The sequence below is a fragment of the Arachis ipaensis genome, chromosome B08 (assembly GCF_000816755.2).
Source record: "Arachis ipaensis cultivar K30076 chromosome B08, Araip1.1, whole genome shotgun sequence".
Classification (NCBI taxonomy): domain Eukaryota; kingdom Viridiplantae; phylum Streptophyta; class Magnoliopsida; order Fabales; family Fabaceae; genus Arachis; species Arachis ipaensis.
This window is the reverse complement of record NC_029792.2, coordinates 79,741,943-79,755,182: the sequence shown is the minus strand read 5'-3', so window position 1 is coordinate 79,755,182 and position 13,240 is coordinate 79,741,943. Positions and strand designations below refer to the sequence as shown.

The following is a 13,240-nucleotide window of genomic DNA, read 5'->3' as shown; positions in this document are numbered from 1 at the left end:
CCTGGCAATTGATAGTGTAGATTGTTGTTTACCTTTATTGCCTTTTATGTGTTCAATGAAATGCTTCTCTTATCTATGAGTTAGATTTTGTTTCTCTTGGCCTAGGTAGAGTAATTGGTGACTCTTGAGTTATCAAACTTCTTTGTTGATTGATAATTAGAAGTTGCTAATTGACTTGAATGCCACTAAATCTAGTCTTTCATTATGATTAGACTAGGACTTGTGGACTCAAGTTAATCCATCCACTTGACTTTTCTTCATAGTTAGAGGTTAACTAAGTGGGAGCAATGGACAATTCTCATCACAATTGATAAGGATAGCTAGGATAGGACTTCTAGTTCTCATACCTTGCTAAGAGCTTTTCTAGTTGTTAGTTTATTTCCTTTGCCATTTACATTTCTTGTCTCTTAATTCAAAAATCCCAAAACATACTTCATAGCCAATAACAAGAACACTTTATTGCAATTCCTAGGGAGAACGACCCGAGGTTTGAATACTTCGGTTATTTTTATAGGGGTTTGTTACTTGTGACAACCAAATTTTTGTATGAAAGGATTATTGTTAGTTTAGAAACTATACTTGCAACGAGATTTCATTTGTGAAATTCTAAACCACACAAAAATTCATTCATCAAAATGGTGCCGTTGCCGGGGAGTTTCAATGGTGTTGTGTTATTGGTTATTGTACGTATGTGAATATTGTGAATAGTTTGCTTGTTTGATTTAGTAGCTAGATTTTATCTCCTTGTTTTTGTGCTTTTTATTTTTATCTTTGCTATCATGAATTCTCACTTTGGCTATGAGTTTGGTTCTAACTATGTTGTAGGAAATGGAAGCTACAATAAAGATGTGTATCAAGGATGGGATAATCAAAGGTGGAAGGAGCCATATGCATATGATCAATCTTCATGGCAACAACCTCCCCCAATGCACTATGAACAAGAGCCATTCTATGATGCATATCAATCCAATCGCTATGGTAAATCTCCTTGTGACTTTCAAGAACCCCCACCATGTGCTTATGAACCTTATCCTCAACATAACCCTCAACCATACACACAAGCCCCTTTTCACCAAACACCTTCATATGACCCTAATCCTTATCCACCATACCAACAACCATATGAGGCATATGAACCACATATAGAACTACCACCATTCCAACCCCAACAATTCCAAGAACCACCTCCTCCATACTATTACCAAGATGATCCACCTCCAATGTATGCAAATTTTCAATCACAAGATGAATTTTACTTTCCACCACAACCTCCCATGGAAGCATATTCATGTCCATTGATCCAAGAGCAAGATGATCTTACTTATGCTAGCAAGTTGGAACAAGAATCAAAAGATCGTCTGGAGGAAGCATTGGATCAACTTCAAGCAACCATGGAGCGTGTTATGCAACAAGTCGAAAAAGTGGAGAGTGTTGAACCGCCACATCCTTACCAAGAAGAACCACTTCCTATTATGAACCCTTTCTCCAAAATAATGAACCCTCCTATCTACCCCAAGCCCCAATTGATGATTCTCTCACTTTGCTACTTCAAGAACAAAGAGAAATGCAAAGGGAGGCATAAGAATCCATAGCCGCCTTGAATGAGATGGTAAACCGATTAGCCTCTCAATGCTTGAACACTCAAAGTGCTCCCATGGCCACATGTGGAGAATCAAGTGAAGAGCATAGCATGAAGGAATGCTTGGAAACTCCGATGGAACATGAGGAATGTTATAATGTGTTTGACCAATTGGAGGAAGCTATGATTGTTAGAGAAGAGGAAGAAGTGGTTAAAGACATGGGTAAAGTAGAACAAGAGGTGGATTTCAAGCTTGAGAACACTTCCACACCAAGCAATGTTATTGATAATTTTGTGGAAGTTTTTGAACATTCTTATGTTGAGCTTGAAATTGATAGTGAGGAAGATAATATGCAACCTCCTACACATATTATGGAAGATGAAAAATTGAAAGAAGTTGACAGCAATAAGTCCTATTGTTGAAGTTAATTCCACACTAACTAATGTGCTATGTGAGATTGTTGAACCTTCCTCATTGTGTTGTGAAATTGATGTTGAGGAGAATAGTTCTCTAACACATGACTTGGGCATTGAGGAATGTATAGAAAAAATTGGTGAACAAGGAATTGACGTTGAAGAAGCTTGCCAAGAGTTGGAGGTAGTCAACACTACAAGATTAATATTTAATTTTGGGAGTATTTTAGTGGAGGTTTCTAAAAACCTCTACAATACATTTTATTCATGACAATTTAGAAAACCTCCACTAACAATTAATTCATTAAAATGAAAAATTTATTCCTCAAAACCTAATTTTTCCTTTTTGCAAAGATGAGAGGCTGGTTAGCGGAGAAGAGAACGGCGATCAAACCCTAAATTCTCTACCGCCATTTTTGCCACCGTTCCCGCTGCCGTTTTTGCCGCCGGCATCATTACCACTGTCGTATCTATTGCAATAGAGAGCTTCTGGATCGAGCCATCTATCTTATCAACGTATTTTCAGATCTCTCTTTATACTGACATTGCTATCACTGTTGCCACCACAGTTTCTACCGCCGTTGCCGCCACAGTTTCTGTCGTTGATGCCACCATAGTTGCCGTGGTACAACGCAGTTTCAAATCTGTTCACTCTCGAACTTCTTATTCAATGCCGCTTTCTCTCACTCTAATTTCTCCTTTGAATTGCCGCTGCTACTTTCTTTTCTTCTTCTTCTCTATTAATTTGCTGATATTTTTCTTCTTTGTTAACAATACATTGTGCCAACATAACTATGTTACAAGATAACAAGGAGAAAGTGAAAGTGAAAGAATCCTTACCCTCTAAGATTTCTACTTTTGATGATGCCGGTAAAGCCAGTATTGAAAGCGGGGACTTAACTTCAAGTTCGTCGTCCTCGTCCTTTGAGAAATTTGTCATCAACGTTGAACAATCAGTCAATATCTCTCTCACGGTAAGTCAATTACTTTATCTTCGTTTATATCGTTATTGTGTTCGTGTTGGCTTAAGTTTTCTACTTCAACTGCTTAGTGTTAGTGTGGAAGTGCTCAGTTAAAAGTATGCTCGATTTCAATTCAGCTGGAAATTTAAGGTAGATGTCATTGATTGATAGTTTATAGCATCTAAAAGCTATGGATTTGGCAATGAGAATTAATACTATAGCTTTGAGAATGAGAAATCAATACTTTGTAGAATGTTTTTAGTAATATGATGCTTGGTCTGTCATTTCTCATATTGAGGCTGTAATCTTGAATTGGTTGATCCCCTCTCAAGGAGACAGAGGTGGCTTTTTACATAAGAAGCTTGTTTTGATGTGTATTTCTGTTTGTTTATTTTTTGCCTTGTTGATATTTTCAGAATTCTGTGATAAAGATACTTGATACTTTGTACCATGATCGGGATTATGCAAGGTTTTTTGTTCTTGAAACAATTGCCAGGGTTCCTTATTTTGGTAAGTGCCATGCTTTAATAACTGTTGATGGCTTGAAGTTGTCATCTCTAACTCTAATTAATGAATAGCAATCCTTGCTAGTTGCTGCTACACAAGGGACTCAACATAATTGGATCAGAATTAGCTTTTAAAGCCCAAACTTTATTTTATTTATAAAGCACCAACAAAAAGAGTCAAAGAAAGTTAGTTAGAGTTAGATATTTACTGAGATATTTAGTTATGCTTGTGTATATACATAGTAAGAAGTAGCTCAGCTTGTATATAAGAGGATCATATGACTCTAATGCAGATCAATAATACAAGTTTACTTCAGTTCATCATTCTTTCTTATTCATCATTCTCTTTCTCTGTTTCAGTTCTGTAATCTTAGCTTGTTCTTCAACAAACCTGATTTGCTGTGATCTTAACAATACAACTCCATTTCCTGCACTACATATTAACTTGTAGGTGAGTTGATTCCACAAGTTTTACCCAAAAATCCACATAACATGAGTTGATTCCACAAGTTTTACCCAAGTTGCATTTTAGGACTACTTGGATTTCAAAATGAGGAATATAATGGGAGCTTGCCTAATTTGGTCTATAGGCCATACTCATGGACAAAGGTGTGAATCATCTACATTTATTTGCTGAATATGTAGTTTGGGATTCATTTTGTTTATTTTATCAAATCTTTTTAGATTTTTCTTTCAGTAATTTTGTACATCTTCGTTGGTCATTCACTGCTAATTATTGCAATTTTATTTTGTTGTAGACAAGTAGCATTATGAACATGTTGATACAAGCTTCACATATGCCAGATCAGAATCTGTCACGGCGTAAAGCGACTCATTGCTAGTTAACCAAACTGATTAATTTCTTAGGAAGATATATCTCTACAACTTTATGGTGTTTTTACTGCATACTCACAAATGGTTCTCTATGTCTACTAAAGTAAACTTTTATAATCTTGTTAAAAATCTTTGGAGTGGCTAACAGAGAAATAATAATAATAATAATAATAATAATAATAATAACCTTGATATATTATGAACATAATGAAGTGAGTGAGTGTGCAATATTATTATGTTCTTGTTGCTGTTGTGGTCATATCTGCAAACCAAAACTATTTTCATTTTATATCTATCTGCTTCAAAACCTTACTGTATATATGTATATATCCACATGGCTGTACTAATAATTATTAAAGGCAACATGACAGGAACTTTTTCCAACCAGATGAGCCACTGTCTCTTCCCTGCAAAGCATTTAAACACACACCATTAATTATATGTATATCATGTTTAATTATTAAAGGGTCCCTAAAATTTACATACTAAATGTGAAGGTTTATTGGTTTTAAAAAGTTACTCTCTACCATTAAAAGCACTCTGTCTTCTTCAATCCCTCAAACTTAGAATAAGTTCCATTCATATCTCACAACTACTTCCTTATTATTACTTAATTAATTAGTAGCTTTATTAGAGATAGCTTAGCTTAGCTAGCTATAGAGAGCTTCAAAGATAAGAATTGAGTGGCACTAAGCTAAATTAGTTTTATATCTTTGGTTTATATTAATAATACTAACAATGTTACGGTGGGGTTTATATTTTTTTATATTTTATAATATTTTTATTATTAAAAATTTGTGATACTAGTTTCCATCAAATTTATTCTATAAATATATTCTAGTTTCTATCAATTCAACAAAGTTATTCCTTCTACTAGTTTGGGCTTTGAGCTCCCATATGAGGTGTTCAATCTGCTACCTTTCATTTCCTCAAGACAATACTACCTCCGTTTCTTTGATTGTTTTCATGTTCTATTTTAAATTCACATTAACTATTTCTTTTCTTGCTTGTTCCCATTACTAATTGTTTTCTTTTCTCACTTTTAATTGCTTTTAAAAATTTCAGTGTGTCTTCTCTGGCATGGTTCATGTCATATCAAGAAACCAACTTTATCACTATTAATCAAAGACTTCTTGCCAATCCTCTCAGGTAACCATGCAAAACTTCACTATAAACATGTTTGCAAACTCCAACAGATGCTTACCTTTTCTTATGTATGCTTTCCGTTCAGGGTGCGGTTTCACTATGGCCATCGAGATGTATTTGATAGATAACTTTTTATATAATTAGATGATATTGAAATATTGAAGTTGTTTTATTTTACTTTTTAAAGAAAAACAGTAATAATTATGCAGAACCATACTATATATAATTATGTTTGGAATTATTGACATTGAGAGTTTTTTAATATATAGAACTATGTCTTATATTGAGGAATTGTGTTATAAAAGATTTAGATTTTAAATTTTGATATTAAAAAATAAATTTCTAATTTGAGAATATGTAAATGAGATTAGATTAATAAATAATTTGAAATTAAAAATAAATAAATAAATACAGGGTTTGTGGAAGTTTGAAAATTTTACAAAATAGATAATTTTTGTTAAATTAAAAAATCAATTTGTGGGGATTTTAAACTGCCACAAAAGTGATTTAAAATTGCCACAAAAGTTTAATATAAAACCCCCCACTAAACAAACAAAAAAACCCCACTAAATAGATTGTGGAGTTTTTAAAAACCCCCCACAAAAGACCTCGTGGCACCTCAAATTTTGGGAGTTTTAGAAACCCCGACATTTTGTGGGGGTTATAAACCTCCACAAATAAGAAAAAAACTGCCACAAATAAATAAAAACCTTGTAGTGCAAAGAAGAGCAAAAAGGAGTAGCACTTGCAAGATCATTGGGACCACCCCTTCCTAAGTCAACATCTTACACAACTTTCAAGTGGGTAAAATTCTTATCCCTAAGCTTTACTTTCTCACTTGAATATGGTTTGGTTGAAAATGATGGTCAACTTAGAGCTCTTTGTGGAGTTAAGAGTAGGAGAGAGTTGTGTAGTGGTTGGAAACGTCACTCTAAGTTTATGATGGTTGCACGCTCAAAGTTGAATAGCCATGGTTGGTGTAGAACTAGAGTGCTTGGGTCTAGAGGGATGCTTGGTCATTCTACTGAGAATTCATCTAACATGCCATCCGGTTGGAACAATGATGATCAACTTGAAGATGGGTATCAAAATAAAGTGTGGGATCCCAGATCGCACATGAAAAATCAACTTTGAGAGCTCATGGTTTGTGAAGAACTCCATCAAAGCTTGAATGTATTAAATTTGAAGAATGGAGCTCATTGGAGACTCAAGCATTGGTGGATGTTCAAGGATACGTGTAAGTACAAACCACCTTGATGAGGAGCTCCCCATAAGTCCAACTTAAGGATAATAAACAAAAGTGCTAGGTGGTAGACACCCCACCATGGTAAAATCTTTCCTTTTTCTCTTTTGTACATATTGGTAGAATTAGTTTAATTTCATGTTTTGATTGATTTGTTGAGTTTATTTGGTAGTTAAGTATGTTGAATAAGGTTTTATGGTGTTTTGGTATCTGTTTGGAGGTTGGAATGCTTGGTTTGGTGCAAGAACTTGAAAAAATTTTTGAAAAACAGGGCACCATCCATGCGTACGCGTGACCCACGCGTACGTGTGCCCCAAGCTTTTCGGCCAATCCACGCGCATGCGTACGCGTGGATACAAAATTTCACACTCCAAGCCATTTTCCCGAGAGTTATGCCTACATTGCGCTAATATTGTGCCTCTCGCACAAACCAACTCACGCGTACGCGCATCTAACGCGTACGCGTCGCTCTTAAAATAAGCCATCGACGAGCACGCATGACACACGCGTACACGTCGTTCCCATTTCACCACTCCACGCGCACGCGTCACCTACGCGTACGCGTGGGCTGCCTTGTTTCATCCATCTTCTTTTCTTCTCATCTTTCTATTTCTTCTCTTCTCCTTTCTTCTTCCCCTCTCCTATACCTCATCCAACACTACCATACACCATCAATCATTAGTTACTTTGGTTAGTTAGCTATTTTGATGGTTTAAATTTTGTTTAATTTTCCATTTTTTATAATAAGTGTTGGATTATTGATTTCATTCACTATATACTGCTGTTTAGTACTAATTGAATGCTATTTTAGCATAATCATTTTTGTCATTTGTTGTTGGATTCTATTGTTGCGGTTATATTTTGCTACTTGGTTTTGATTCTTTAATGCTTAACCAAGTGAATGAGAATTGCCTTCAAGCTTGTAAATCTTTTTGAATTGCATGATTTGGCCACCATGTGATTTGAACCATTTTCTTTGATAGGCAACTTCTTGATGGATGTTGTGCATTTATCTTAATGCATTGTGTTTTATGATCATATGCATCCATATATTTTTGGCTTGAATGCTTTCATGCTTCTTTATTACTTGTTCGGTTATCTTGACCTACAAGTTTAAAGCATCTCAAGTACACTAGAATGAGTGAAGTGCATGTTCCTTTTGTGTAACTGTGGCATAGTTTTTATGTTGGTGTGTATGTTCTAAGCCGCGCGCAACTTAGAATGCACACTTACTTTGACCCATGTCACACTAATCCACTCAGCCCATTCTAGTGATTTACCTCATTCCAACAAGTTACGCTTCCTTGCTTTTGTATTTTCTTATCTTATAGTGTTATTTTCTATTTTTCATGATTCCTGCACCACAAGCAAAAACGGATGCGGGAGAAAGAACACGCAGCACTGGTTGACCTACTAGCTGAAGGTAGCAACTCGGAAAGTCGCCGTACCCCCTTGCTCATCTTTGAATGCACCGAGGACGATGCAAATTTTTAATTGTGGGGAGGTCGTCCGACCAATCGGCGCTTTTGGGTGACAAGTTTCTAATCCCAACACTTATGCATTTCATTTTTTAGGTCTTTTAGTATTATTTTAGTTGCATTTTCTTATTTTTGCATATATATAATAAGCTTAGTCAAAATAATAAAATTTTTCAAGAAATTTATCTATAGGGCACCTCAATTGATTTGAGTAAAAATTTTCATCGAACTTGCTTGAATTATATATTGTGGAACATGATTTTTGAGCTAAGAACACAAGCTTGTGAGTTTTCAGCCTAATGGTGTCGTTATATCTTATAACCACTTATCTTCCTTCTTGTGTGCATTATTCTCTCTCTATGATTGTAATCTTTGATTTGTTTAATTCTATATGTCCATTATTCCTTGTATTCATGCACTTATATGATTGAGGCCATTACTTTATTAGCTCACTTACCCAAATAACCTACCTTTTATCAACCTTTGTTAGCCAACTTTGAGCCTACGATTAACCCACTTGTTCTTAATTTTAGCACATTACAAGCCTTAAAGAGAAAAATAATAAACGTCCTCAATTTGGATCTTTGATTAGCTTAGGCTAGTGTGTGTGTGTGTGTGTCATTCAAGTGTGGGGAAACTTGGGACATTGGTTGAGAGAAAATGGTGTTTTTGTTTTGTATTTCTATATTTGGGAATTGGGTACATACTCATGTGTTAATTAAATGTAAAACCATATGCATTTATGCTCTTGTATATATTTTAGTTTGAAAAAAAAAAGAGAAAAATGAATGATAAAGAAAAAAGAATATATATATATATATATATATATATATATATATATATATATATATATATGAAAAACAAAAGAAAAGAAAAAAATAGAGAGAAAAGAAAAAAAAAGAAAGAAATAAAAAGGGGACAAGATGCCCCAAATTAAAGTTCAATAAGAATTAATGCATAAGTGTTGTGAAATGAAAAGGGAATGCATGAGTATGTGAAAAAGTGAAAAATGGGTAGTTAGGTTAGCTTTAAAATTGTATAGGATGTCATAAGTTAGGTGGGAAGTCTAACCTTATCAAGGATTCAAATTTCAAGTCCACTTGACCAAATATGCATCCTACCTTGACCCTAGCCCCATTACAACCTATAAAAAGACCTCATGATATTTGTATGCATGTATGAAATAATTGTTGATTGTTAGAAGAAAAATAAATCTTGGAAAGCATGATTAGAGGAGAATTGAGTGAATCAACCCCTATACACTTGAGTGATTAGAGCGGATACACATCCGGTGAGGGTTCGATTGCTTGCAATTACATGTTTCCACCTATGATCATCACTCTTCTTGCAAGTTTGTAAAATCTTTAATAACTCAATTCAATTGTGGTTTGGCTTGGTTGTTGACACCTTTAGCCCATGCGCTTATATATGTTCTCTTGGGAATTGATTTATTTGGACCAAGTAGTTGCATTTATTTAAATAGTTACATTTGGGTAGGTTGCATTTAGTTAGTTTACATTGAATAAATGTTGATACCCTTTGTTTCCTTCTTGATTTAGCATGAGGACATGCTATGGTTTAAGTATGGGGAGGTTGATAAAATCCATTTTTAAAGTTTATCTTGTGCTTAATTTAGGAGATTTTATGACCTTTTACCCACATTTATTCAATGAAATAGTATGGTTTCATGATTGTCTCCTAATTTATGCTTAAGTGTGAAAACATACTTTTTAGGCCCTTAATTGTTAATTTTGATTCACCTTTGATTCCACAAGATGCCTTGATATGTTTGTTAGTGAATTCAGGATGGAAAGGCTAGGAATGGATCAAAGGGATGGAAAGGAAAAGCATGCAAGTGGAGAACTCATGAAAAAATAAGGATTTAGGATGCTGAGATCAACGCGCACACACAGCAGACGCACACGCGTGGAAAGTGAATTCGCATGGCGACGCGTACGCGTGGATAGCAATTTGTCAAGCGACGCGCACGCGTGACCCACGCGCACGCGTGACCCACGCGTACGCATCAATGCTCGCACGTGACTCACTTAAAGGCAATCCACTGGGGGCGATTTCTGGGCTTTCTAGGCCTAGATCCAACTCATTTCTGATGCTATTTAACCCAAAGAATGAAGAGGGATCAACAAGGAAGTTACCAATTAGTTTAATTTTAGTTTTAGTGAGAGTTAATTTCTAGAGAGAGAAGCTCTCTATTCTCTCTAGAATTAGGTTAGAGGTAGATTAGGATTTCTTAGATCTAGGTTAATTTCATGCTTTGATTTACTTTTCCTTTTTGTAATTCTTGTTCCTCTACATCTCCTCTCTCTAGTTTAGCATTTAAGTCTTGTAATTCTCTATTTTTATGTTGATGCACTTTTGTTTCCTCTATTTTTCTTTAATGCAATTTATGATTCATGTTCCTTTATTGTTGAATTGCTTTGTTGTTGTTTAATTCCTTGCAATTGATAGTGTAGATTGTTGTTTACCTTTATTGCCTTTTATGTGTTCGATGAAATGCTTCTCTTAGCTATGAGTTAGATTTTGTTTCTCCTGGCCTAGGTAGAGTAATTGGTGACTCTTGAGTTATCAAACTCCTTTGTTGATTGATAATTAGAAGTTGTTAATTGACTTGAATGCCACTAAAGCTAGTCTTTCATTATGATTAGACTAGGACTTGTGGACTCAAGTTAATCCATCCACTTGACTTTCCTTCATAGTTAGAGGTTAACTAAGTGGGAGCAATGGACAATTCTCGTCACAATTGATAAGGATAGCTAGGATAGGACTTCTAGTTCTCATACCTTGCCAAGAGCTTTTCTAGTTGTTAGTTTATTTCCTTTGCCATTTACATTTCTTGTCTCTTAATTCAAAAACCCCAAAACATACTTCAAAGCCAATAAAAATAACACTTTATTGCAATTCCTAGGAAGAACGATCCGAGGTTTGAATACTTCGGTTATTTTTATAGGGGTTTGTTACTTGTGACAACCAAATTTTTGTATGAAAGGATTATTGTTGGTTTAGAAACTATACTTGCAACGATATTTCATTTGTGAAATTCTAAACCACACAAAATTTCATTCATCATCAACACATACACGTCACATCAAATTTTTCCAAAGATTTTATCGAAGACGTTGGTGTACAACGTTTGTGGCAACGTTTGCACACCAACGTTGGCCTGGTCACGCGTGCGCGTGTAGTGTCAATTTTCCATGCTCACGCGTACGCGTCGCCCACGTGTGCGCATCGCAGAAAATTTTTCCAATGCATTCCTCTTGAGATTATCGAAGATGTTGGTGGTAACGCTGGTTCACCAATGTTCCCACCAATGTTGGGCACCCTTTTCTTTGCAAGCAACGTTGCCAGCAACGTTGATAAGCAAATTTTGGCCACCAACGTTGCTTGTTAGGCTTGGCATATTGGTGGGCAAGATTGGTGAGCCATCTTAGGCCACCAACGTTGCGCACTCTCTTCCTTGGAACCTCTGTCACATCGTTGGTGAGCCAAACTAGGCCACCAACGTTGCTTTCTCTGCTTCTTCCTTGCTCTTCCTCTGCTTCTCCTCACCTATCATCAACCAAACAAATGCATTAAAACCTTGCCATAATCACAAGATTTTGCATCATTCATAGCATTCAAGTAAATCTTGCATAAATCTCATGAAAATGCACATAATTAACCATGTTTGATTGAATCAAGATATGCATGCAATTTTCATCTAAAGCTTACTTATTGCCTAAGAAAGTGCATGAAACCAAATGAAAACTAATGAAAAAGGCTTGTGAAACTAGCCTATGATGCCTAGGCATCACAATACCAAACTTAAATCTTGCTTGTCCCCAAACAAGCAGTAAAACATAAGAAGAATGAATGAAAACGGAGAGAGATATAGGTCCTTATTGGAAGACATTCAATCATGGTTAATGGGGTTTCATGCATGGTATCTTAGTGATTTTTCTTTGTGGCTAAGGTAGTGACACTCCTTTGGATACTTACTTAGATTACACGAAAAAATGAGACTTATTATGGTTTGGTCCTTAGTTTGAGCTTTTCTTGCTTTTTTTTCTTTTTATTGAAATTTATTGCTTAGCTGAGGCTAAATGCTATGTGTTAAGGCAGCTCTTTATAGTAAGCTTTCAACCAGCATTCTCGCCCCAGTTAGTTCAAGATGCTAGGTTTTGAGAGCATTGTCCCTCGTCTCAACTCTTAACTTTCTATCATGAAACTTCAGAGGCTATCATGAAAAAAACCAAAAGGTAGAATTGCATAAGCGCATACAAGCAAGTAATATAATCATGGCCAATTCTATGATACTTATAAGTTGGTATTTAAATTTTATCTAATTTATTTTTTATAATAAATTTTGATTTTTTAAAATTATTTATTTTTATATCTTTTAAATTAAATATTAATTTTTAGTTTTTTTTAATAAATAGACATTTAGCTTGTTTTGTTCTTTGGACATTGATGTCCAACACCTCTTTGGGTCACTAAATGCTTTGTCTCAAAGTAGCTCTTGATGGTGGACTTTCGGTTGGCAATCCCGGGTTAGCTAACCCAAGTTGCTAGGTGATGAAGCACCCCTTAGAACCTAGTTGTCCAAGCTTATCTTTGTACAAGAGTATCACAGGCATATATCTAAAATCTCAAGACATTGGTGCCCAGCCCTATTTATTTCTTTTTGTTTCTTTCTCTTTGCATTTTCTTTCTTTTATTATGGACCTTTTTTATTTGTCAAGTCTCATAGAATGTAACCCAAGTTCATATCTCAAAGTCATGCTACCCTCTAGCCTTATTCATGAATCAACTAATGAACAAGCACATACCACCACATAACCTCATTCTAACTTCTATTAAAATAGACCTGTACTCTTTCTCTATTTCAAGACATTTTCTTTTATTCAAGCATGGGAAACAAAGCAAAAAACTTAAGCAAAATGTCATGATCCAAGCACTTAAACTAGCAAGCCAAAAATAAACATAAAATTAACCTAATGCAAATGAATCATGAAAACAGGACACTGATCAACAGGGGCACAATTGTACTTTCAATTAACATATTTAAGCTAGAGACA

General features: G+C 35.2%; 1 long non-coding RNA gene across 1 annotated transcript; it reads left to right on the top strand.

The window, feature by feature from the left end:
* On the top strand, positions 2,790-4,380 carry LOC110265570. Its single transcript, XR_002351728.1, has 4 exons — positions 2,790-2,967; positions 3,372-3,465; positions 3,836-4,070; positions 4,220-4,380. It is a non-coding gene; the product is annotated as an uncharacterized LOC110265570 (long non-coding RNA).